The following is a 27,023-nucleotide window of genomic DNA, read 5'->3' as shown; positions in this document are numbered from 1 at the left end:
ACTGTAATCCTTAGATCCTAGCTCCTGAGTAGCTAGGATTAGCGGCATGAACCACTAGCGCCTGGCAAAATAGTTTTACTTAGAAAGAAGAATGAAGAACTTAAGATGTAGTAGATCTATGAGTTTTGGAATATTTTTGACACGGGAGCACAAAGTTCTTTGTTGCCTTTCTGTACTTCAGTCTCCAGGTAGCAGCAGCTGAAATGCAAAAGGTGTAGCTTCCTTCGTTAGCTGAGATAATAGCAGGACAGATGCCATTCTCGACTAATGATGATTGACATGAGTCACAAAAGTTCTCATGTGTCAAGAGGGCACTTGGGGAGCTGGCTGTAAAGAGCAATCCTCACCATCAGAAAGCATTTGTCACCACTCACACTGTGATGCAGCAACAGGTTGCAGTTCTAGGCATAACGAGAGGCAGGTTGCAGGAGTTACTGCTGTAACCAGCTCCTACCTGCCAAACTATAAAGACAAACTATATTGAGGATTAAAGGGTGGAATCCCTTTGTGGCAGAACTGAAAGGTTCCTAATGACAGATGGAACCATTAGGAGGCTGCAAAGAAAAAATAATTAAAGGCAGCAGCCAGGCTGGAGAGTTGACACCCTTTGAACATTTAGGTTCAAGTAATGTGTTGCTCTGTATCTCCAAAGACAACACTACTGACCCACTGTCTGAAGAGTGTGTGCTGTGGGGTTGTTTCCCAGAAGAAGGTTGCGTTTTCTTCACTTCTATCTTCTCATGCTTGCCAGAGATCTCCTTTGGGATCAGTGAGAAGTTACTACTGTGCCAGGAATCTGGAGAAGGGGAGGTAGAATCTTTGTAGCTAATGTTTGAGTGCTTGGCATAATACTAGGTTCCTCTCTCAGCACTTTATCCAAGTCAACCTCATCATTTTTAACCACCTCTCACCTTATGAGAGAGAAATGCTTCTTACCTCCACCTAACAAATGGTGACACGGAGACCCAATGAGACAAAATAACTTGTCCAATGTCATGGATAGTATATATAGTGAAGTTGGGATTTGAACTCATGGAGTTTGATATAAAAGCTACAGCTTGGCATTCTATCTCCTGCTAAGATCTAGTTAGCATTTAAGAACATGGACCCAGAAGTCAGAGGAACAATGGACCAGAGTCTTGATGTTCCCAGATGATTGCTGTGTGAATGTGGGAATGTTCCTTAACATTTGGAGGCAAGAAAGAAAGTCAGAGAGATCATTGTTATTGATAATGTTTGGTCTATTTTTTTGTTTCTGTCCCAGAACAGAGCAATGCCAGGAGTTAGAGGTTCTCTACTTAAGGATACATAGGAAAGAATTACCTGCCAGTGTTCATAAGGCAGATTTCTGTGTGCAGCCCACTCCAGATATTCTAATTCACTGGCTCAGGGGGAGTGGACGCTGGATATGCTCACTGCATTTTTTTATTGTGAAAATACTGTACAGAGGGGTTACAATTACATGGGCAAGAGTACATTTCTTATCAAGAATTGTTGCCTCCTCCTTTGTTTCCCTTTCTTATCCCTTCCCATCTCCCCATCTCCCCCCTCCCCGCCCCCCTCCTCCCCTCCCCGTTCAAAGTTGTAAAGTTGTTTTTTGACATAACGACTTGTACATCTCATTGTTGCAATGGGTCTAGCTGTATCTCTATTTAAATGATTTGTTTTTTCCCTTCCCCTCCACAAATTATACCAACATCAAATACAGTGAAAGCAAGGGTTATACCATGGGGGAGGGACATACAAAGCAACAAAGAAATCATCTTATAAATATGTTAGAAACAATCACATGAAAGAAAAAACATTTGAATACTTATCTGGTTCATTTCATCTAACATCAACTTATCTGACCTTTTCTGCTTGTCTCAGATATATACTAGTTATTGCAAATAAGGGAAACCATGGGGCCTGTGTTTCTTTGGGCCTGGCTTATTTCACTTAATATAATTTTTTTCCATGCCTTTCCATTTCCTAAAAAATGGGGCAATGTCATTCTTTCTGATGGAGGCATAGAATTCCATTGTGTATATATACCACATCTTCTTGATCTATTCATCTACTGAGGGGCATCTGGGTTGTTTTCATATCTTAGCTATAGTAAATAATGCTGCAGTAAACATAGTTGTGCTGGTAGCTTTAGTATGGTCTTGTTTGTAAACATTTGGGTAAATGCCCAAAAGTGGGATTGCTGGGTCATAGGGGAGCTCTATGTGGAGTTTTTGGAGGAACCTCCATACTACTTTCCAAAGTGGTTGAACAAGTTTACACTCCTACCAACAATGCAGTAGGGTTCCTTTCTGTCCATATCCCCACCAGCATTTGTTGTTATGTTGTTATTAGAGTTCTTGATTTTAGCCATTCTAACTGGAGTAAGGTGGTATCTCAATGTTGTTTTGATTTGCATTTCTTTTATGGCTAGGAAGGTTGAGCATTTCTTCATGTATCTATTGGCCATCCTTCTTTCCTCTTCAGAGAAGTTTCTCTTTAAGTCTTTAGCCCATTTATTTATTGGGCAGTTGTTTCTTTCAAGATTTGTTGTTGGGGGATTTAATTTTTTGAGTTCTAGGTATATTTTAGATATGAGACCCTTGTCCATTGTATGGCTAATGAAGATCTTCTCCCAATCAGTGGGCTTTCTATTGATCTTTCTAGCTATGTCCTTTGCCATGTAGAAGCTCTGCAATTTCATGCAATCCCATTTGTCCAATCTTTCTTTGATTTGTTGTGTTTCTGGGTCTCTATTAAGAAAATTTTGGCCTGTGCAAGGAGACCTAGGGTTTCTTCTGTTCCATCCTGTAATATTTTCAGAATGTCTGTTTTAACTCCGAGGTCTTTGATCCATTTGGAATTGATTCTGGTGCAGGGTGATATATAAGGATCTAGCTTTAGATCAAGTGGTTAACCAATTTTGTCAGCACCATTTACTGAAGAGGCTGTCTTTCTTCCATTCTATTTTTTTTAGCTCCCTTATCAAAGATTAGATGACTATAGGTCTGTAGGTTCATTTCTGGGTTTTTAGTTCTATTCCATTGGTCCTGAGGTCTGTTCTTGTGCCAGTACCAAGCTGTTTTGATTACTATAGCTTTGTAGTAGAGTTTGAAGTTTGTTATTGATATTCCTCCAGCACTGTTCTTTCTGTTGAGGATTGTTTTTGCTATTCGGGGTCTTTTATTGTTCCACATGAATTTTTGGATTGCCTCTTCTATTTCCTTGAAGAATGAGGTTGGAATATTGATAGGTATTGCACTGAATTTGTAGATAGCCTTGGGAAGTATTGCCATTTTCACAATGTTGATCCTTCCAATCCAGGAGCATGTGAGGTTTTTCCACTTTCTAAGTTCTGTTTTGATTTCCTTTTTCAGGTTTTAAAAGTTGTCATCATAGAGGTCCTTCACTTCTTTGGTTAAGTTAATTCCTAGGTATTTTTTTTTTTGTGGGGCTATTATGAATGGAATTGCTTTCCTAATTTCAGCCACGCTTTTCTCATTGTTGGCATACAGAAAAGCCATTGATTTTTGAGGGTTAATTTTATACCCTGCTACTTTGCCAAAGTTTTGAATCAGCTTGAGTAATTTGAGAGTGGAGTTTGTGGGATTCTTTAAACACAAGATCATGTCATCTGCAAAGAGGGAGAGTTTTACTTCATCTTTCCCTATTTGGATCCCCTTTATGTTTGCATCTTGTCTTATTGCTGTAGCTAGGCATTCTAATACTAGATTGAAGAGAAGTGGAGAGAGTAGACATCCTTGTCTCGTTCCTGAGTTAAGAGGGAATGGCTTTAGTTTTTCACCATTAAGTATAATGCTGGCTGTAGGTTTGTCATATACGGCCTTTGTTGTATTGAGGAATGCTCCATGGATTCCTAATTTTTCCAGAACCTTCATCATAAAGGGGTGTTGGATCTTGTCAAATGCTTTTTCTGTATCAATTGAGATAACCATGTGCTTATCCTTGCTCTTGTTGATGTGATGAATTATATTAATTGATTTGTGTATATTGACCCAGCTTTGCATCCCTGAAATGAATCCTGTTTGATTGTGGTATATGATTTTTTTGGATGAATTGTTGAAGTCGATTGGCCAGAATTTTGTTGAGAAGTTTTGCATCGATGTTCATCAAAGAAATGGGTCTATAGTTCTCTTTATTTGATGAGTCCCTTCCTGGTTTTGGGATGAGGGTTACAATGGCTTCATAGAAAGAGTTCAGTAGTGAACTTTCTCTTTCAATTTCATCGAAGAGTTGGAGGAGTATTGGTGATACTCACTGCATTTAAGACAATTTAATCTGGTGGTGCTATGGTTTGAACTTGGACTTCATATAACCTAGGCAGATACTCTGCCAACCTGAGCCACACTCACAGACCTTTTTTGCTTTAGCATGTATTGAATAAAGTCACACTTTTATTTCTGGGACAGCCTGGACTGCAACCTTCATATTTAGGCTTTCCACATATCTAAGAAGTCAGTTGGAGACCACCATTTCCAGCTTTTATTGGCCAAGGTGGGATTATATAAACTTTTTGCCCTGGCTGACTTCAAATTCTGATCTCTCTCTCCCAAGTAGCTAGGATTACAGGCATGGCCTTGTATTTGAAATAAGGGCTTTAATTGATGTGGAGTGAGTAGTCTGTAGATCCCAATGCTGAAAAAAAACCACCTAAACCCCAAAACAGAAGCCTTGCAATACCGGAATCATGGCTCTTAAGTGCGTCTCCCCTGCTCTGGCCAATCCTGGCAAAATCAGCTGTCCACAAGTAGCATGGACAAGGCTTTAGAATTTACCAGAATTCAGAACTGCATTACCTAATTGACTTGTGCATTTAGCCATAACTGGGCAACAGAGTAGAACACAGGTATTCCATGGGCCTCTTGCTTAATCATTAAACAACAATAACAGCCTACAACAAAAACGAGCCAAAATATAATCACTGAAAGGAATGGATAAATTTTCAGGTCCAGAACTAGCCACATCACAACATGTGCTGCACCAACCCCAGAGCATCGAATGGACTTCCAGAACTGGAAGGGACTGGGCAGACCTGAAATTTACACCTTCGTTTTACAGATGTTGCGTCCAAAGGCCCAAAGAGTAAAAGGCTTTGCTTAAAAATCATACTATGTGTTGGTGGCAAAGTCTGCACTAGAACTCTGCTGCCTGGTCATCTGTCACTTCCGACAAAGCTGGGACTCTTTGGCAAGTTCTGAATTATCAGGGTGACAGTAAACAGGAGGGGGGGGCATTGCATATCTAGTGGTGGTTGCATGAGCGCTTTCCTGTCCAGATGCTTTGCCTGTTATGGCCAGCAAATAATTGCTTGGTTGGTAAGCTGCCTTTTGTGGACAGTTCTCTGCCTTTCTCGACCCTGTTTGCCTCCAACAGAGTCCATTATGGCCCTTTCTGCCGCCATAGAACCAAATTTGTCTTCTTTCTTGGGGTGTCATTATGTAGTAACTTTCTTGCCTGGCCTGCCTTTGATGATCCTCAGATCTCAGCCTCCTGAGTAGCTAGGATGACAGGCATGAGCCACTGGCGCCCAGCAGCATTCTCCTATTTTGTACACTTGCAGATCTTATTGACCATTCATTATATTTATAAATGGAACACCTACTACATTTGTTAAGTATATTTAGAGAATATAGAGAAATACAAAATAAGGTCATAATAAGGAAAAACACATATAAGTGATCACTTAAGATGCTGATATGGGCAATGAGGAAGGTAACACGTTTGCTATAAATGGTTGGGAGCTGCTCTAAATAGTATGGCCAGGGAACGGCTTCTTGAAGGGTTTCTCTTTGAGGTAAGACCGAGAGCATGAGACATGAGATCCATGTAAATATCTGTGAGAAGGGTCTTCTATGTGCAGACAAGAGCTAAGCTAAGAGTCAACAGAAAGCAAAGGAGGTCAGCATAGACAGGTTGGAGATGGGAAGAGCCCACAGCTTAAAGGGACTACTGGTAAGCCACAGAGAAGTTTGGGTTGTAATGTACAGGTGTGTAGTGGGAAGATGTTAGAGACGCTTAAGCAAGACAATGGAATGGTACAATTCAACTTTTACAGATCAGGGATGTGTGTGTGTATGTGTGTGTGTGTGTGTGTGTGTGTGTGTGTGTGTGTGCCAGTTCTGGAGCTTGAATTCATTCAGGGCCTGGGTGCTGTATCTGAGCTTCGTTTGCTTAAGGTTGGTGCTCTACCACTTGAGCCACAGCTCCATTTCTGGGCTTTTTGGTAATTTAGTTCAGATAAGTCTCACAGACTTTCTTGCCCAGGCTGGCTTAGAACCTGGATTCTCAGATCTCAGCCTCCTATGTAGCTAGGATTATAGGCGTGAGCCACTGGCACCCAGCTTTGTAGGTCAGTTTAATTTACCCATGCTGGACTTGTCTCAGATTCTTTTTTTTTTTTTTTATTTGAGAACATACTGTACAGAGGGGTTACAGTTACATGGGCAGGATAATGCATACATTTCTTACCAAGCATTGCAGCCTCCTCCTTTGTTTACCCTTCACCTCCCTTCCCAGCCTCCCCCCTCCTCCCCACCCAATCATACCCCCCCTCCCCCCCCCCACACTGACATTGTAAAGCTGGTTTTGACATGACATTTTGTACTTCTCATTGTTGCAACAGGTCCACCTGAATCCTTAAACGACTTGTTTGTCCCCGTCTCCTCCACATGTTATACTGACATCAAATATAGTGAAAGCGGGGGTTACACTGTGTGGGAGGGACATACAAAGCAACAAAGAAATAATCTTATAAATGCATTAGAAACACATGCATGAAAGAAACAAAAACATTAAAATAATGGACTTGTCTCAGATTCTTAATACAATGCTCCAGGTAACCGCCACTTGTCAGAGATTTCTAATCTCTGCTTGTCAACTTGAATTTTTCTTTTTGCTTATGTGGTGCTAAGGAATCGAACCCAGGGCCTCATGCATGCAAGGCAAGCGCTCTACCACTAGCCACCTTCCCAGCTCCAACTTGAATTTTTAAAAAAATATTTTAGACATTTTTTATTATACTCCTTATGGGCCAAAAACATGTGTTAATCACTTCTGTGTGCCTCACATTTTGTACCTGGTAAAGAGTGTGTTCCTGGGGGTGGGGGGTTTGGTGTAGAAATGAATGGTTTCTGAATTTCTTTGTCCTTCAAAATAAAGAAGGGGCAGTCTTGGTTGGGAGACTTTTCAGCAAATCTACAAAGTGGTAGGTGGCAGCATATTGTGAAAATGTGTTGGCCCACACCCCAGTTTACCTCAGCTCACTTCAAACTTATTTTTAAAAAATAGTTCCAGAAAATTTAGTTATCATTAAACTGGGAAGTATCACAGTAAGACCCTCTGAAGTCCCTGAAGTCACAGCTACATCGTCTTAGCATCCTTTAAGTAAGAGATAGAGAAGGCCTGGTGGATGTCTGCTTCTGGCATAATGGGTTGCATGCTAAAAACATCTTTCAGTAACATGCACACACACACACACACACACACACACACACACACACACACACACACACACACACACACCAGAACCTTTTACATGTGTAGCTAAGCTTGCGAAATAGAGTAAATTCACAGAGACTAAATGTGGAGAATTGATAACAGGGTGATGAGTAAGCAACTAGGCTGTGGGCTGTTTTGGGGGTGTCTGAATGTCATAAAACCCGAGAGTCCTGTTTATTAACCACCACACAGGGGACAAGTAGTGTAGTATGGCATGATGGGAAACCAAGTACGGAGTAGAACAGGTTAAGAGCCTGCCAAAGCCGAGGATGTTGAAAGTAAGTAGTCTCAATATGAAGATGGACCAGGAAAATCCATCGAGTTAAGAAAGTTACTCTGAAAATTATTCCAGCTTTGGCCGGAGATATGGGAATAACCTCTCTTGAGAGGCTGAGCTAAAATGAGAGTTGATTTTATAAATGTATGTAATCTATATGTGCAATCCAGGAAACCACAAGGGAAGAATGCAAGTTAGATGATTTTAGTATGAGAAAGACTCAGAATTAAAAAAGAATCTTTGTAGACACACACTCATAGATAGGCCTCATTAAGATTCTCTCATATTAAGATCAGCTCTGTATGAGTTCACAAGGAAAAGTTACCAATGACACAGCATAAACAAGCCATCAGTAGAAATAACAAACAATAGAATTATACTTCTCAAGAACTTCAATAAAAAGATCAGAGTCAAAATATAAATTAAGTGTCCTTTAAACATTTACTGAAATAAAAGATGTAATTGGAAATGTGAGCAAAATGTAAAATGGTTAGGCAGCACTTGAAAAAAGAATGAAAAGGAACCGTAGAATTAGAGAATATTATTTGAAATAAAAGACTCAAAAAGGATGAAAAAATGGTTTCAACCTGTATTTTTAAGTAATTGATATGAGTTTGATTGTACAACATTGTTGAAAAGTTACATGCACAGATGAAGTATAAAAATCATAAGTATAACATGATGAATTTTCACAAACTCAAATGCACCATATAATAAATATCCACATCAAGAAATAGAAAACTATTAGCACTGCTGAAGTCCCTGCGTTTCTCTTTCCTCAATATTCTTACTCCAATGTCAACCATTATCTTGAACCTGAATACTATATTAGTTTTTTTCCATAAATCCATGTAAGTGGATTTATATAGTGTATGCTCTTTTACACTACTTTGACATCTACTTTAACATATTAAAATGACAAGAAGTATGAAACACATCCATATTTTAAATTTCTTCATCTTTACAGTAGTACTTAATGGTATGGCTATATAACAATTAAGTTCCATCTGATAGATGATGGACATTTAGGTCATTTCCAGTTTAGGGCTTTTATTTATCTACTTCCATCAAATTTATTATTCAAAGGAGTGAAATGTGTGATCACAGAATATACAAGTGTTTAGCATTAGTAGAAATTGACTAACTGTTTCCAGAGCTTTTCTAACCCAGATGAAATTTGTATGGAAACTAAACAAACAAAACCCGACGTAAAAGGTCAAACATACCAAACAAGCATAGGAGACCAAATGGAACTGATGAATTAATAGAATGAGACTCAGTGAAAGAAGCTAGCTATGAGAAAATACCTACATGGTAGCACAGAAAGACTCAGAAAAGGGCGAAAGAGTTCAATTAAGAAACAGAAAGGTTTAAAGTAGAAGGTCAAATTTATGCTTAATCGAGGGTGACTTGGTGGAACTGAGTCAGAGAAAGGCAGCCTGAAGTTACACAGCTCAGTGCCCTCCAGCTGAAATCCCCTGGAGGGCACGTATAGAATTTTCAAAGTTCCCATATGTTTTATTTAATCCAGTATATGCAAAATATTTCAACATGCCAACAAAAACTATGTAGAAACCTTTACGTTTCTTTTTTTTTTTCTTACAAAGTCTCACTCATGAGCCGTTTTGATTTTAGCCAACTTTCAAGTGCTCAGTCAGCATGTGTGGGTAGTGAACACCACATTAGACAGACAAGGTTGATGTCGATCAAACCAGAAGAAGTGTGTGGAGAAGCTGGTTGAGCATCAGGGAAAGTAAACCCATTGCCATGGAGGGCTGTGCTGTGCAGGCAAAGAGGAATATGAGTTAGTGTCATGCCCCCGTGGCAGCGCTGCTTTGAATTTACATCCATTCACAGCCCTCTGTACACTTGTTACATCCTTCAACACTCACTGGGTATGGGAATTACAGCTGTTGAGTAATTCAGAGCATTAGTAAACAGTAGCTTATACAAGAAGAGTAATACATCTGCTGAATTTACAGAAGGAATTTGGAAACTTGAGAATGTAATTATCCACATGCAAATTTGATCAGAAGGCTGAAGTGAGCATGTCTGACATTTACATCAGAGTTCACTGTGTGCTTCCGAAGAGGCAGGAAGGTTGGAAATGGTTTTCCTTTTTTTGACCGTAATGATATGAAAACTTGACAATGAATACAAGTAGGTCATTACTTTGGTTTTTATGTCTCATTTAAAAGATAGCAAGCTCCATGTCCTAGTGTGCTTATGCAGCACAAAAGATATATTATTGGGCTCAGGATCAAACACCACATAGACTTGACCCGAATAACCTCAGACTTCCTGGGAAATTCTACGTTTGGATAAAATATATGACTTTAGGCATTGCTTCACTTTTGCAACAACTTCAAAAGCAGCAAAGAAAGGCACTTGGTATCTCTGCCTAAAAGTAGTAATAGGAAAGTAGTAATAGAATTGAAAACATATTTCTGCCCTTAAAACACCTCTAAAACACTGTTTTGATTTGTGTAAGGATAATACTTTTTATGCGGGCTTTGCCAGCCCCCAAAGAGAGGTGTGAGTATCATGCAAAAGAGATGATTAGGTAAGCCTGTAATTATTATGAAGGAAGTAATTCTTCTTTGTCCTGTAACTATGTAAGTGCTACTGTCCTGTTTGATTATGGGGTTAATAGATTATAAGTTGAATCTAATTATCTCAAATCAAATATCCCAAATATAGTGTTGTCTTAATCCACTCCTTCAGCTATCATAAAATTCTTTGTACTGAGAAGTTTGTGAATAATAGATGTTCATGTCACAGTTCTGAAGGCTAGGATATCTCAGATCGAGTTGCCAGTTATGGAAAGACCACACAGGGTGAAAGGTCTGGCCGCAGAAGGCTAAACTTGCTCCCTGGAACCCTTTTCATAGGACGCTGATCCTATTTAACAGTCCCACAGTCCTCATAGGGGTTAAGTTCCAATTTAAGAGATTATCGGGGACAATAATAGCCATGCCATGCAAGTATGTTAGAAGGTTCTTCTGCTACAGTTACTCCAAGATACTCTTTACATTGACTTTCAGAAGTTTATGAAGCAGTCTCAGTGTGATGAAGACCTATTCTAAGTCGATCATCTTATGGAATATTTGAAAGCATGTCCATCAGATGATGAGAGTTTGGTTTCTTTCCCATTATCTATGAAAACAAAAGGAACTTTTTTTTAAATAGCCAGTGCTGATGCTCCCTGGTTTATGGGGTTGAGTTTGCTATTGGTGGTATTGGGAGGTGTTCAGGGGATGGAATATTCAGGACATGGGGGAGGTTGGCGTGTCTGATTGTGATTTGGGAAAAGTCACTGACTGTCTTTGGGTACTTTTGCCAGAAGATTCATCATGTACATCAGGACTGGAATAAATATGAGAGATTACCTGTTACCACCTCATATCCAAACAATGAGAACTTTTTAGAGTATCTGTCATATTTGGTTTTGGCTGGACTGGCTCAAGCTTAGTCCTTTCCAACTCTATTTACTTTAGTGTTTAGTATTTGATGTTGTTATAATTTGTGGAGGAGAAGGGAAAAAACAAATCGTTTAAATAGGGATACAGGTGGACCCATTGCAACAATGAGACGTACAAGTTGTTATGTTGAAAATGAACTTTACAACTTTGGGAGGGGAGAGGAGGGTTGGGTGGGGGGAAGATGGGATGGGAAGGGGAAACAAAGGAGGAGGCTACACTGCTTGATAAGAAATATATTCATTATCTTGCCCATGTAATTGTAACCCCTCTGTACAGTATTTTCACAATAAAAAAATAAATAAATTTGACAGAGCATTCTTCTTTGTGCTGGAATTGTCTGCTTTGTATTGGGCCAATACCTTTTTCCATCAGTGTCTAACTCATAAGGGGCTTGAGGTGAGATACCATACATGTGAAAGTTTTTTTTTTTTTTTAAAACAGAGTGAAAGGATGGCATGTAAATCTGTATCAGTAAGCTTGTTGATGTGGATCTATATAAATAGATCCTACTCTAATTCTTGTTTTTCTCTTAGAAATTGCCCAAATTGAAAGTATTAACTTTTCTGTTGTTTGGCCTATGATCTACGTAGGCATTGACCCTATGCAAGTTCATTTTGAAAGTAGGGGAAATAATTTCGTTCTAAGCCTTTCTAGCTTTTCTAAGCTAAGCAGGAACTCTCACTTTGAAAAAGCTGGCTTTATTCTTATTCTCAGATTAATATTGAAATTCTTTACAAGTCTCTAAAGGGCTTGGTTGGCCATCACTTATAACTTTCTAGATTTTTTTTTCACCTAGTGCAAGGCAGTGGGAGGATTGTATGTTGTGAGGATGCCATTGGTCCGTGGGCTATCCTGGAGCTTCAGGCTGCCCTGATTGCATAGGAATATATTATTCATTATCAATGTATCCAGATAGTATTGGTTGAGCATTCTCATTGTCTTGACTCAGGTAGTTCTAATTATCCTCTGCAACCTAGCTTGCCATTGCCAGGGACTCTTCAATAAAGATGGTCATTCCAGATTGGAGGCCTAGGAGACCCCTGAAGCTAGTTCTCTAGCATTTCTCCTGGGGTGAATTAGCAGTCTCTTGGAGCACTTTGCCTTCTTCACCCTGTGAATCTTTGTTTCTGCCAGGACCTTTGTTGGAGGATGCTGAGATCCTCTTGGTCCGTTCTTCTCCTTTCCCTCTGAAAACTCTCTTCAGTTCAGAATGTTTGGGATTTGGACCTGGACAGAAAGGGGCATGGCAAGTCAGTCATTCGTCAATCAGAGACTGCCAATTTTCCAGGGTTTGTGACTCAGTGCTCCCCAGCCACCTTGGTGTTGTACGGAACAGTGAAGAGCTGGCAGATGGGGCAACTTCATACTGGACAGTGTATTCTTGGCTTTGAAATAGGGTGGTGAGAAGTTAATGAACTCCCGCTCTGATTTAGCACTTGAGTAATCTTTCAACAGCTGCTATGGCTCCTGCTCCTTATTGAATGAGGTTTCCAGGTAGATTTACTTCCTCAACAATCTCGGAGTGGAAACGGAAGGTGTAGTGTCCTGTTATAGGTGCTAAATCTTCTTGAGGTAGAAAGAGAGAAGAAACCCACGCTATATTTAACCAGACACAGAAAGTCCCTGAGCTCACCATTGGCTGCGCCTGGCTTCCTTGCAGCATTGGAGGAGAAGCCAGTGGAATCGGCACCATGCATGTTTGTGTCCCTGATGTGGAAACAAACGAACACACAACCTGGGACATTCCAGATTTTGATTTGCATAATAAACAGAATTAGGAACTCTGTCTTCCCAAAGACAAGCACTCAAGGCAAAAAGAGATCAAATATTAGGAAAAGAAGGAGGAGAGAAGGAGATGGGGAAAGGAGAGAAAGAGGAGAAAGAAAAATGAGCTGTTTATGAGCTAGAAAACTCAACTTTGCTGCATACTGGAATGACTGAAAACAAGTGACTGCTATGATTATAGGTAGTGTGAAGCTAGAGTAGGAGCTGGTATTATTAGATCACATCAGATGTACTGAATCAAGAGTTTAAGGCCTTGGAAAAAGGGTAGATCTGTGAGATTTGAAATGAACACTCTAGGTGAAAATAGGAAAGTTTTATGAGATCTTTATAGGTCTGCTTTCCCAGAGGAAGCATGTGAGTGCAATGCATCTTGACCAATGCCATCTCTTTTATCATTCTCTCCTACCTCTTCCAACCCTAACCATTCCCACAAGTTACCTGGTTCCGTATGTACATTGAGAATTATGACTGTACTCACCAATCCTTCATCTCTTCATTTCTCTGCCTCCCCTTCTGTCTCTCTCCCCAACAAAACATGCGAAGCCACATTTGTGTGCGTATGTGCGTGTGTGCGCGTGTGTACACACACATGCATGGGTGACTGCCAGCCAGTCTTGGTGCATGAACTGAGGACTTGGGTACCGTCCATGAGCATTTTTTGTTTTGCTCAAGGCTACCATTTGAGCCACAGCTCTACTTCTGGCTTTTTGGTGGATGATTGGAGAGAAGAGTCTCATGGAGTTCCTGCCTGGGCTGCCTTCTAACTGTGATCCTCATATCTCAGCCTCCTGAGTAGTTAGGATTATAGTGATCCACCAGCACCTGGCTAAAACAGCATTTTTAATGACAAATCCATGGGGATAGTGGTGGCACTGCCAATGGCAGGTCACATGCTAAGGATGGTGGCTGACACTCCTCACTTGTTAGATGGTGTTAGTATTATTTATATTTTTATAGCTTGGACCACTAATGGGCCCATGTTTGCTGAATATATATGTGAGCATTTCAGATTAGTTGTTGAGTAAGAGTAACGTTTAATTTCTTTCCTCTCTTGCTGACTACTATCATTCAATGTATATGAATACAGAAAACTTTGAAATAAGGGTTATAGAATAATGGTCGCATGCATAGATTTACTCACTTTTTCTCTTAGGACTCTAATGACTATTTTTAATAAAAATCAGGAATATTGACCACCATTGCTTTCATTATTTTGCAAATGTCAATTAATGTCAATTAACTATATTTCTCCCTAGGTCTGCTTCTTCTGTGTTTAATGAATAAAAAGCTGTGTATCTTCATAGTCTGAGAAATCTTAGTCATTACTGCTTCCCACTTTTCACACATTCTCATATACATCACGTTTGTAGGCATACACACCATGTCCATCTCATCTCATGATTACCTTTGGAATCGATCCTGAATGTCTTTCCCTACTGTGATTCCCTTTGTCCAGCTACTGTCAACTCTTGTCTACATTAATGTCATAGCATCCAGACTGATAATGAAGAAAAGCTCTTCTTGGAATGTCCAAGGCAACCAGTGAGTGAACTTCTGCTGGCAAGCTTTCCAGTGTTCACGCAATAGGACTTATGAATGATTTAAGCAGCTTGGATTTCCATGGGTTTGCAGAATGTAGAGGTGCTTGCTTTCTCTCCTACGGAATTATGTATGAGGAGACTGCTGCTGAGGCTAGTTGGAAGTGTATTTGAAGTGCACATAACTTGAGGTTGTTCTATAGTTTGCTGTTATGGAAGTGTATTAATTCCAAGGAAATGAAAACTTATGATCGTAGATATCTAGCTGTGGAGAAATCCAACACAGAAAGATGGGAAAACTAGTTTTTGTGTATTAGAAAAACATAAGTTGTTTCACCTAAACTTATTTAGCAAAGCTTGCATGCATACTTAAAGCAGCTGATTAGCCAAGGAAAGTCATAAGGGACTACAGAATTAATCATGCAGAATTCAGAAGCTGGTAATGTTTCTATATTGATTAGGAAAACCCAAGTTAAATGGATGAGCAGACTCAAATTAGCAGTTCTAAAAGATAACTTTACCACATTTGGGCAAGCTTATTGACAAGCTTACCAGAATGGTTAGGGAGTGAACTTGGCAGGGATCTTAAAGCATATTGGTGCAGTGTTAAAATGCACCTCACCCACAAGCTCTAGTTATACTAACTGTGGGAGGAAGGTGAGGAAAATGCACTGATGTTGGGTAGGGAAATACATTTGTTAGGAAATAAAATGGACTGGTTCAAGACTAGTTCTGGTGCTGGTGTTTTTGATACCAATGGACCTCAATTTTCTCAACTGTCTATAGCCAGCAGGGCTTCCTAATGGAGTCCAAGATAGATTATGGCCTTTTGAGCACCATTTTAGTCAATTCCATGAGGGTAAAGTTGCATGAGATGTTTCTCACAAACATTCCTGTTTCCTGAGGAGAAGGTGGGATCTGTTTTGTGCAGGGATATCTGAGGCAGAAAAGAAAGAAGAGTGAGAGGACAAGGGAGAGAAAAAAGAAACAGAGAAAGAGAGACAGGAGAGAGTAAAGGAGGGAGAGATGGAGAGAGGGAGAGAGAGGAGAGAGAGAGGCAAAGTGAAAAGAATGAAGAGAATACATAGGGTTTAGTTGGAGGAGAGAGGTGATGGTCAGAAGGGAAAGGAGTATTATGTGTGAAGCCCAGGTGGATGTTTAGAACTACAGGGCACAGGGAATGGGTTAATGGTGATATTAGCAGCTTTCTCTTCCTACCCTACAGCAGACCCCAGTCATGTGTGGCACACCAGCTCCTCCTGGTGGGCCTAGCAGAGTGCAGTTGAGAGCCAAGGGGCAGAAGTAGAGACAATCCTGCTGCCCAGGTCAGCAACCTCATGGAAGCCAGGAGCGCATGAGGAAGTGCCTCCTGCCTTACCTGATGGATGAGGAGATGTCAACTGAAAAGTCAAAATTGGACGATCATGAGTATTTGGTTTTGTGATTACTGAATGTGAAATATGATAGCTCTTCAGATTGAAGACACTTTAAAGGGACCTGAGTCCTAGTATTCCTGACAATAATGGAAATGTGACTACATTCATATTCATGGGCTGGTGAAGCTTGGGATATTTGGAATTATATACAGTGCCACGATTTTAAAATGCCACGATTATGCTATATTTAATAGCATTCACACATGGTGAGACAAAAAACTACTTAGCACTTATTTGCAAGTGAATCATGGATTTTTTAGTCCAGGAAGGAACTTTAGGAATAATCTACTTTACTCAACCCCCACATCTTAGAAATTAGAGTGAGAGAGGAAAAGATAGGAAATGACTAACTTTGTGGTATTGGACACATTCATGGCAGAGTTAGGATTGAAATCCAGACCTCCTGGGCCCTTTATTTAGCTATTTTAAGACCAAAAGGAGAAGGATTTTTTTTTCTTTAAAAAATTTAAGTATCAGTAAAAATGCCAAGTAAAACTTGGCTTCAATCAAATTAGAATTCTAAAATTACATTTTTTTTACTATAGTTAGGTACAGAACCTGAGAGAATTCTCTAAATAATAGTGTCTATTTAAAGAAAAGGTTCTGCAACTTCAGCTCTGTTATTAGGTTTCTGGAGAAGTGTGTCTTTGGCCACTTTATCTTGGCTAGTTCCTGTTGGATTTTATTAGGAGAAAGATGTCATGGTGTGTGTGTGTGTGTGTGTGTGTGTGTGTGTGTGTGTAGGGGATTTTTGCTGTGGGAGCGAACACAGGCCTCACACATGCTGCTTGCTCTCATCCCAGATTCTTTTTTTAAATATATATATTTTATTGTAAAGATACTGTATGGAGAGGTTACAGTTACATGAGTAATGAGTACATTCCCTATTGAGTATTGTTACCTCATCCTTTGTTTTTCCCCTACCATCCCTTCTCTCCCCCCTCCTCAATTCCCTTTCCCCACTTGTAAAGTTCATTTTCAACAGTGTCTTGTATATCTCATTGTTACAGTGGGTCAATTTTTTTTTGTTTCAGGATTTTTTTATTCCCTCCCCTCCCAAATTAGAAAAATGTACACACAAGATACAGGGCATAGGAATCAAATACAGTGAAAACAGGGGTTATACCATGGGGCAAGAACATACAAAAGAAACAAAAAAAATCACATAGTATATTATAAGTACATTAAAAACAACAGTAACAAAGATAAAACCTCTTTGTCCCTATCTTGGGGTTCATTTCGCTTAGCATCATTTTATATGGTCATATGTGCATAGCTTTTGACCTTTTCTACTTGTCTGGTAAGATTACCCTAGATGTATACTAGTTATTGCAAATAAGGGAAACCATGGGGCCTATGTTTCTTTGGGCCTGGCTGGCTTCACTTAATACAATTTTTTCCAAGTCTTTCCATTTCCTGTCAAATGGGGTGGTATCATTCTTTCTGATGGAAGCATAGAATTCATATATGTGTGTGTGTGTGTGTGTGTGTGTGTGTGTGTGTGTGTGTGTGTGTGTGTGTGTGTGTGTGTGTGTGTGTATACACATTCTTGTTCTGCGATTTGCCCTACCTCAAACTCTCTTGTCTGCTTTTAGACAAGTTTCTTCCCCTTTTCGGTGACTCAGCAGGAACTTCATCTCCCTGGAGCTGCCATTTGGGATCCCACCTTCCCCCTTGCTCTCAGTGATTCTTAATGGAAGTTACTATTGCCTCCAAAGCTCTGGGTTTGACTGTCATGACTGGGTGTTGGTGAGTAAGAGCCTGATATGATACCAAACAGCCTATAACTCATAAGACAAAAAAAACCCCTTACTGCATAGTTTTGGGTCTATTTTCTCACATACCTCCCCAACTGTCATATTAGCAAGCAAGTCAACTTCCAGCTTTTTTTTTTTTCCTGCTCATGACTAGTGGTCTACCACTTAAACGATGCCTCCAATTTCAACTTCCAGCTTCTTTTCCTCACCTTGCCATAGATTCTGGTAAGATGTGACACACTAGATCCTCCCAGTGGGCCCAACAGTGTTCAGCAGAGAGGATAACGCCTTAAGTGTGTGACATCGAGTAGCCATGGAAGGTGCCTCTTAGCGCAGTAGGTAGCGCGTCAGTCTCATGAGTAGCCATAGAGACCGATGTCTCCCTAGAATGAAAGCACTACAAAGGCAACAAATTTGTTTTCATTGTTGTATGTGTTTTCAGAACAACACTTAGCACCTGCTAGGCTCTCCATAGTTGGAGTTGAGCTAGGCTCTCCATAGTTGGAGTTGGCTGAATGAGATCCATCATTGCTACTAGAAAATCACCTTCCAGAGCCAGCTGTGCAGGTGGTGTATCATCCCATGGATGAAAGAAACCAAGGTAAAAGCCCCGGGGGAAAGAGAATGCTCATATTTTGTTATTGGTCCTAGATAGTCAACATCCATCCAGGTTTGTTTCCCAGTAAACCAACAAATAGAAAAGGTAAAAGTTGTTAAAGAACCAATGGGGACAGCCTGTCTGACAGTTGTTAGCCTGGTCCTTTTCCTCCGACCACTGGTTATCTGAAAAGAGGGATGAAAATGAAGCCATTTGTACCATAAACTACGATTGGCAAAGAATAACAACTTATTGATTCAGGCTATTCAGGAAGGCCATGTTTCTTCTCCATGTCTTTTCATTGCTAGTCTGGGTCAAATTGAAAACACAAATTCTACTCAAATGTATTACCGGCTTTCTAATGTAAGCCATTGGTCATGGATGACATGAGAAGAATGATTCGAAGCAGGACAAAAGATCAGAGTTTCAAGCTGGTTTATGTTACCTGGTGTGTTACAAATAGAAAGGAAAGAGCAACATTGGGCTCACATCACTTGGGAGATTGCCTCGGCACAGATTTCTCAGTAGAGCGGAATAACATGTTAGTAAGCTCATCTAACTAGCAAATATGATCAGAGGCATCATGGAGATAAAGATGGAGAAGTGCCTTAATGGCTTTAAATCCACAGATGGCAAATCAAGGAAAAAATCTGTATATCACCCTCCCAACCCTCTGTAAATGCACATCAGTGGGTGGGGATGTTTCTAATGGCAACTGTTGCACTTGTGGAAACCTCAGTGGAGCCCTTGGCGCTGGTATTTAGCTCTTCCAGTGTCTTACAGCAGAGCCGGAAGCCGCTGAGCTGACCACACAGCTTTGGTATGATACAATCCGGTAGCCATTCCCCGTTGCCAGGGGCATCTGCAGTCAGATATTGTTATGCCATGTGCTATGTTTCATAAATTCTTGTGCAAACAGCTTGATACAGAGCATTACTGAATAATGAGAACTGCTTTCTAGAGTTTGGCCTCATACTGTCTACAGTTCAGTGAGTGTTACATATATTAACTGCATGGCTCATGTATGTTAACTGCATGGCTATATATATATATATATATATATATATATATATATTGCTGATACTGGTACTATGTCTAGTACTACAGCTTAAATTCAGGCCTTGGGCGCTCTCTTATTTTATTTTTTTCCTCAAGGCTGGCATACTACCATTTGAACCATACTTTCATTCCTGGCTTTTTGCCGATTAATTGGAGATAAGAGTCTCAGGGACTTTTTTCCTGTTGGAGCTGGCTTTGAATGATGATCCTCAGTGCTCAACCTCCTAAGTAGCTAGGATTATAAGGGAAAGCTATCAGAGCTCAGCCCACTTAAAATGCCATGAAAATGTGAATTAATTAATAAACTCCTCTATCATGTAGGATCTTAATATACTTTGTGCTTATCTCATCTACTTAACCCATTTTATACTTTCTAGGTCTTAAGTGTCTAGTCAGTGGATGAGCTGGAATTTGAACTTGAGGTTACATAATTCTAGAGCTGACCTCCTCACAAGGAAAAACATTCCTCATTCACTTGTGAGATCATGATCTTGTTAAATATGTCTGCTTTTACCCTAGCCCTATTAAAAACTAACAAATCATTCACATCTTTTGATATCTCCCTAACCTAATAGTATGACTCACAGAGGTAGAAATAGGTTCCTCTTCTGAACACATTAATCTTTTTAGCACAATGAAGCCGAAACTTTTGGGTCCCTAGAATTTAGACAATTTCCTCACATTCAATTAGGAGTTGCACTTAAGTCTTGTCGTATGGCCAAATGTCTACCCAGTGGGTTTTCTTCAACCATGTTGCAAGGAAACACGGTTCGGTCCATTTGTAACTGGACATCTAATGGATATCCTTGGTGTATATAAACTTAATATACTTAGTTTATGTAAAGGAAAATATTGCCAAGTAAGTGATCAATTTTTTTGTATTTAAGAATAAACAATTTTAGGAGAAAGTGATTAAATTTAGGGATTTAAAGAGTTGCAACTTTTATGAATTGTTTTAAGGAAGAAACAAAAAGGGGAGGCAAGAAGCAAAAGAAATAGAGAAAGAAAAATGTCTCCATATCTAAAAAAGAATGCTCTCATTGTAGAACACTAAAGATTTTAAAGTTATAATCTTCAAAGTAGTTGTACAAAGGGGTTTTGATTCAACAAATCACTTTATAAATATAATATACCTTGATGAATGTCACACCTTCCATAATTCTCCAACTTTTCAAACCCCACCTATACCCTCAAATTATTTGGCTCTGAACTTTATTTTATAAAGTATCTAAGTACATGTACAGTAATACAAATAGATGTAATATTGAAATACTTTAGAAATATAAAATAGGCTAAATATAAGGGACACGATCAAAGTATATTAGGGTTCTACATGACTGTGGAAATCATTAATTAATTTACATTTTCATGACATTAAACATATGGTAGCTAAGGAATAGAAGTGATTGATGGTCACTCCTGGCAGCTGGCAAAAGTAAGGAGAGATTCTCTCTGAGAGCCTTCAGAGCAACTATGGTCTTGCTGACCCCTAGATCTCAGACTAATACTTTTCACACCAACTTGTGTACTTTCTTATGGCAGCTCTAGAAAGCAGTTTTACCACCCATAATGGCCATTGTAGAATGATCTGACTTTATATATTTTTCGCCTTTGTGATAGTGAAAAAATGTACTATCATACAAGGATATCAATTGGTATGGTTTTCAGTTTTAGCACAACATTTGGTAAAGTCTATGAGATGCTCAACACATTATTGGAAATAGGCTTATGTTTGATAGTTTCTGCCTCACCCCACAAACTCTGAGTCTTCTGAACATAGTTAACATAGGCTGGGAAGTTAGGTGTAGTAAAGGCATTTTGACTTGCAATGTATTTTATCAGCATTTAAATCAAGGAACATCTGTACCGTTCCTCTTTTATCGGTTAGAGTTTTGTAAGTGGTGTACAAAATGTTGCGTTAACTTGCAAACAAAGACAAGTAGTAGGTCTAGGAGCTCTCCTGAAATTGGGTACAAGTGAAAATTAAATATAACAATATTTACATGAAGTAGCTTACAATGCGTTAGGGTTTGTTTTTGTTTTGGAAAGCTACCAAAGAAAATGTGATGGACATACAAAGCAACAAAGAAATCATCTTATAAATATGTTAGAAACAATCACATGAAAGAAAAACCATTTGAGTCCTTATCTTGGGGTTCATTTCACCTAACATCAAGTTATCTGACCATTTCTGCTTGTCTCAGACATATACTAGTAATTGCAAATAACGGAAACCATGGGACCTATGTTTCTTTGAGCCTGGCTTACTTCACTTAATAGAATTTTTTCCAAATCTTTCCATTTCCTAACAAATGGGGCAACGTCATTCTTTCTGATGGAGGCATAGAATTCCATTGTGTATATATACCACATTTTCTTGATCCATTCATTTACTGAGGGGCATCTGGGTTGGTTCCATATCTTAGCTATGGTAAATAATGCTGCAATAAACATAGTTGTGCTGGTAGCTTTAGTATGATCCCCTGTTTTCACTGTATTTGATGTTGGTGTAATTTGGGGAGGGGAAGGGAAAAAACAAATTGTTTAAATAGGGATACAGGGGGACCCATTGCAACAATGAGATGTTTAACATGTTATGTCGAAAAATGAACTTTACAACTTTGGCAGGGGTGAGGGTGTGGGAGGTGTGGGGGTGTGGGAGGAGGGCAGGGATGATAAGGGGAAACAAAGGCAAAGGAGGAGGCAATAATGCCTGATAAGAAATGTACTCATTACCTTGCTCCTGTAATTGTAACCTCTCTGTACGGTATTTTCACAATTAAAAAAAAAAACCTCATTAGTAATCATGAAAAAGTAAAAAAAAAAAAAAAAAAAAGAAAATGTGATGAACTCAAAGCTAGGGGAAAGCTTTAGGCTTCTAATTGGTCAATATCATCTACTTGATAAACATGTATATAGAAACAGCATATGTTTCTGTGTGTGGTTGTGATGGCCTAGAAAAAAATTGGTAGATTTTTATAAGAGAATTCATTTTGAAATTCAAGTCATATTGAATGTCTTGACCCCAGCCAACATTCTATTTTTTTTCCCCACAAAGAGTTTGGAGCTGTTATGTAGGCTGTAGAAGGCAGAGACATTAAGTATGTGTGGTTTATAGTTGTGTTAGTTCTTCCAGAGCGAGATTCTGTTTTCTTCTTGATACTCATCAACCTCCTCCCCCAAACAAAAACAACCCCCCCAAAACCAAAAACAATAGTAACAAAACAAGGGCAAACCTTATTCCCAGGCTCTGGGAGGTATTTATTGAACCATTATGCATTTGGATAAAGGAATGACAACTGAATTGAGTTGATACACGCTGTGAGAACAGAACCACACATCTAGAACATCTCAATCTCTGCTCAGTTTTTCACTTACTATAGAAGAACCAAGAAATGCACAGGATCTGTGAGGTTTCTGTCTTCCTACTGTCTTCAAGCTCAGCCCTGCATTTCCGGAACTAGTCCCTACTAAAAGTATTTCTCTTCTCTAAGAAAAAAGGTACACATGACACTATTGTTCTTATGACTTAAAGCACTTGTGGTTATTGGCTATACACCCGCAAAAGAGCAAAGCTGAAGTTAAATATTCTAAAAATCAATAGCATAATGAACAGAACAGTTGTTTGTCTGATGCTATTTTTTGTTCTTCCCCTTTAAAAGATCTCTCTGCTTAAAATAGTCAGCATGGCTGTCATCGTGTTCCTATGGTTAATTAGGATCCTGTGCAGTATTTGGACCGAGGGCAAACTGGGGAATGGTGTGTGCTTTGCTAAATGGAGGTACCATTTACATCATTTCTAAACAAGAGGCAGTGTAGTTTTCAGAAAAGGCTGCTGAAAGGTAGGTAGGATGAAAAGAAATGCTAGCCTCAGGTGCCCCTGTCCGAGATGCACACAACTAGTGCTTAGAGCTGGGTGTGGGGATGTGGACATCCAGACAGGTGCCCCCTGACTTACCACGTGATCCCCGCAGAGGCCCGCCAAGGGTTCAGCTTCTGCCTTCTCTCGGTGCACATCTGTGAGGAAGGGATTGCCTGGCCCCTGCCCTTGTTTTAAGATGCTTGGTCTTTATTTTTAAAATATTTGCAATTTTATTTAAAAACATTTGCAGTTGGACCAGCTCCTTTCATCTGTGATGTAAGTTCTCATTCTATTTGAATATAATTTTAATTTCTAACTACTAAGCATTCATGGGTTGGACTGTCAGCCATCATCTTTAAACAGAGTTGAGCCTAAAGTCCATGAGGGTTTGAGATGAAACATAGCACATGTCTTTAGTACCAGATAATAGAAGCCTAGGCCTGGACTAGGTTAGTAGAAAAACACAACAAGCAACGACAACAACAAACCATCATGAAGAACTCAGTAGTTAGTGTTAGTTGAAAACCCATTTCCTCCTGGTGTTTTACAAAAATTAGCTCATTTGGCTTGCATAAGCCTAAAAGATACTCATAATTGCTTTTATTTTCCTTTACTGTGAAACTACTATTTAAGTAGGTTACTAACTTGCCAGGCCACTGAACAGTTTACGGGATTTGAACTGTAGACTTCACATGTCTGTGCTCATTATGACAAAGAGACTTTTGTATGTCTCACATAGTGACCTGAAATAATAGCATAAATATGTATGAAAAGTTAATGCTTTGAGCTGGGTTCAGTGATTCAATCCTGTAATCCTAGCTATTTGGGAGGTGGAGATCCGGGAGGCCAGCCAGAGCAAAAAGAAGTTTGAGTGACTCCATCTTAAGCAATGGCATTTTTTATTAAGAAGAACATATTTTAAACAACAGTGACACATGCCTATCATCCCTAGCAACATGGGGAAGCGCAGAAGGAAGATCACAGCTCAGACTTACTGCAATACAGAGCGGGATTCTACCTTAAAAATAATGAATGCAAATAAGAACAATGGAGAATAATGTTCTCCTGCTTGTATGCCAAATTTACAGTCAGTATTCCCTAAGCGTTTGATATTTTGTTTCATGAATAGCTGGGCAATCTCAGAGAATTTTCTAACACTTTTTATTGTCTTCCTTGCTTATTGTTCACTTTGTGCTCTGAGGGATGTTTTCCCTTTGCAATTCTCCCTTTTCCTTTTCCTGCCAGGCATGTTTCCTTTCTCAATGAAAGAGATGAAAGAAACTGTTTTTGTTTGGGGACAACAAAACCTAACAAAACAAAATGCACATCTAAATCAACAGCCTTTGAGTTGTGAAGCAGAATAGGGTTTCTTTGGTGGTGACCCCCTCATTCTCCTTCTTGCTAGATATGCATGGAGCCAAGATGGCTGAGGAGTAGCTCCTCTGAGATGAACAGCTTTCAATAAAAAGCAAACTTTTGATTTCAATTTCAATTCAAACGTTCAATTTCTTGGATGAGTATCTATCTGTATAAGTTGTTAAGATTCTGTGAAAATATCTTCTTTGTTTCTTTGTGGTGGTACTGGGGTTTGAACTCAGGGCCTTATACTTGTGAGGCAGGAACTCTACTACTTGTACCCGGCTACCCTCTTGACCTTCATGCTTTAATCTCTTCTTTCCCCATGATTTAAGCAACATTGCTATATCAGATGCTCCCAGTCATGATGCTCTGTCTCCACACAGACCCAGAAACAATGGAGCTAAACAGGGACTATATGCTCTGAAACCACGAGCCCAAATAAATCTTTACTTCCTTGCACTGTTTATCTTGTGTTTTTTTTTTGTCACAGCCATGAAAAACTGGCTAACATATCTGTTCAGTGGAGGTACTCTGTTGATTATATACGGTAAATCTTTCAGCATTTACATGGAAACCAGGTTTCTGTTCTTGTACCTTAAGAATTGAGTGAAAAGTTGCCATCTTGTCTCTTAAATCACCTATACAGATAAAGTCTGAGCTGTATTAAGGGTTAGTAATAGTCCCATGCTACCATAATTTGCTAGTTTTTCATCAAAGAAATTTTTACCAACCCAAATATCTAAACTATAACTTAAAAAAATAAATGGCCAGCTGGGAGCTGGTGGTTCACACCTGTAATCCTAGCTACTCAGGAGGCTGAGATCTGAGGATTATGTACGGTTCAAAGACAGCCCAGGCAGGAAAATCTGTGAGACTCTTATCTCCAATAACCAACTAGAAAACTGGAAGTGGGGCTGTGGCTCAAGCAGTAGAGCGCTAGCCTTGAGCTGAAGAGCTGAGGGACAGCTCCCCAGCCCAGAGTGCAAGCCCCACTACCACCACCACCACCAATAAAAAGTGACCATCATCATTTTTATGATGGACAATTAAAAAAAATTTGGTTGCTAGTGGATGGTGGCTTTTGCCTATAATCTTAGCTACTGAGGAGGCTGTGATCAGAGGATTATGGTTCAAAGCCAGTCTGGCAGCAAAGTCCAAGAGACTCATCTCCAATTAACCACCAAAAAGCCAGAAGTGGAGGTGTCACTCAAGTGGTAGAATGCAAAAACAAACAAACAAGAAACCACCCCCCAAACTCAGGGACGGTGCCCAGGCCCTGGTTTTGAACTCCAGGACCAGTACACACACACACACACACACACACACACACACACACACAGACACACACACACACAGACACACACACACACGACTTTTTTTTTTTTGGTCAGTTGTGGGGCTTAAACTCTGGGCCTGGGCACTGTCCCTCAGCTCTTCAGCTCAAGGCTAGTGCTCTACCACTTGAGCCACAGCGCCACCTCTGGTTTTATGAGTGGTTTCTTGGAGATCAGAGTCTCATGTACTTTCCTGCCTGGTCTGGCTTTGAACCGTGATCCTCAGATCTCAGCCTCCTGAGTAGCTAGGATTACAGGTGTGAACCACCAGCACCTGATTTTTTAAAAATTCTTTAAGAGATTTTGTTAGTTTGCAAGTTAGTTTCTTTCGTATTTATCATACTGTATTGACCATTTCAATATTTTTGGTAGTTTTCATAAAACAATACCTTCGTTTAAAGGGCAAATCCCTCTTTGTGTTAAGCATCATGAATATCTCATAATCACAGACATTGGCTTTAGTGCCCCTCTGATCACCTTATCCTTTGGGCAGTCAAGTCAAGAGGAATAGAGGTGCCGGGTATGATTTGTGGTAGACTTCTTTTGGAGAGTCAATCCATTTAAGACATGTGGAGAAATGTACTTGATAACCATTGAGTTGACTACTTTTCTGGAAACATTCATACTGTGTGGAGTCTGATCAAACACAGATCAGGTTATTTCCTTGAAATAACAACACACACAGTAGTTCCATATAATAACCACACACAGCTCAATTCCATTGTGCCACAATACAGAGGCTCCTCCTGTATTTTGGTGGTAGCATCTTAAAGACTTTTGTTCATTTTCTTCTCCAGAGCCCAGTAATATACTGAAACTTTCCTTAGTTACTTCAGGATTTAAAAAATTTTATGTCCCTATATAGAGAAAATAGATTTTTGTTACTATAGTATGTGTTTTGGTGGTTTGACATACAAAATTAGTGTAAAGTAAATTACAGAATTGATCTTAGGGAGAGCTGTGTAATAATTAGTGTTGTAATAACTGCCCATTGTTACTCCTTGATTTGTTAATTGATTAATCATTTTTCAAT

The 27,023-nt window shown here is 39.5% G+C and overlaps 1 protein-coding gene across 2 annotated transcripts in view; it reads left to right on the top strand.

Moving 5' to 3' along the window:
* The window catches only part of Grm8 (glutamate metabotropic receptor 8), a 718,499-nt gene that overhangs the window by 25,384 nt on the left and 666,092 nt on the right, over positions 1 to 27,023 (top strand). The window lies entirely within an intron of this gene.

The sequence above is a fragment of the Dipodomys spectabilis genome, unplaced genomic scaffold (genome assembly GCF_019054845.1).
Source record: "Dipodomys spectabilis isolate Male_0828 unplaced genomic scaffold, ASM1905484v1 ptg000197l, whole genome shotgun sequence".
Lineage (NCBI taxonomy): Eukaryota > Metazoa > Chordata > Mammalia > Rodentia > Heteromyidae > Dipodomys > Dipodomys spectabilis.
Note: the sequence above shows the minus strand (reverse complement) of the source record. Positions and strands in the feature narration are given on the sequence as shown.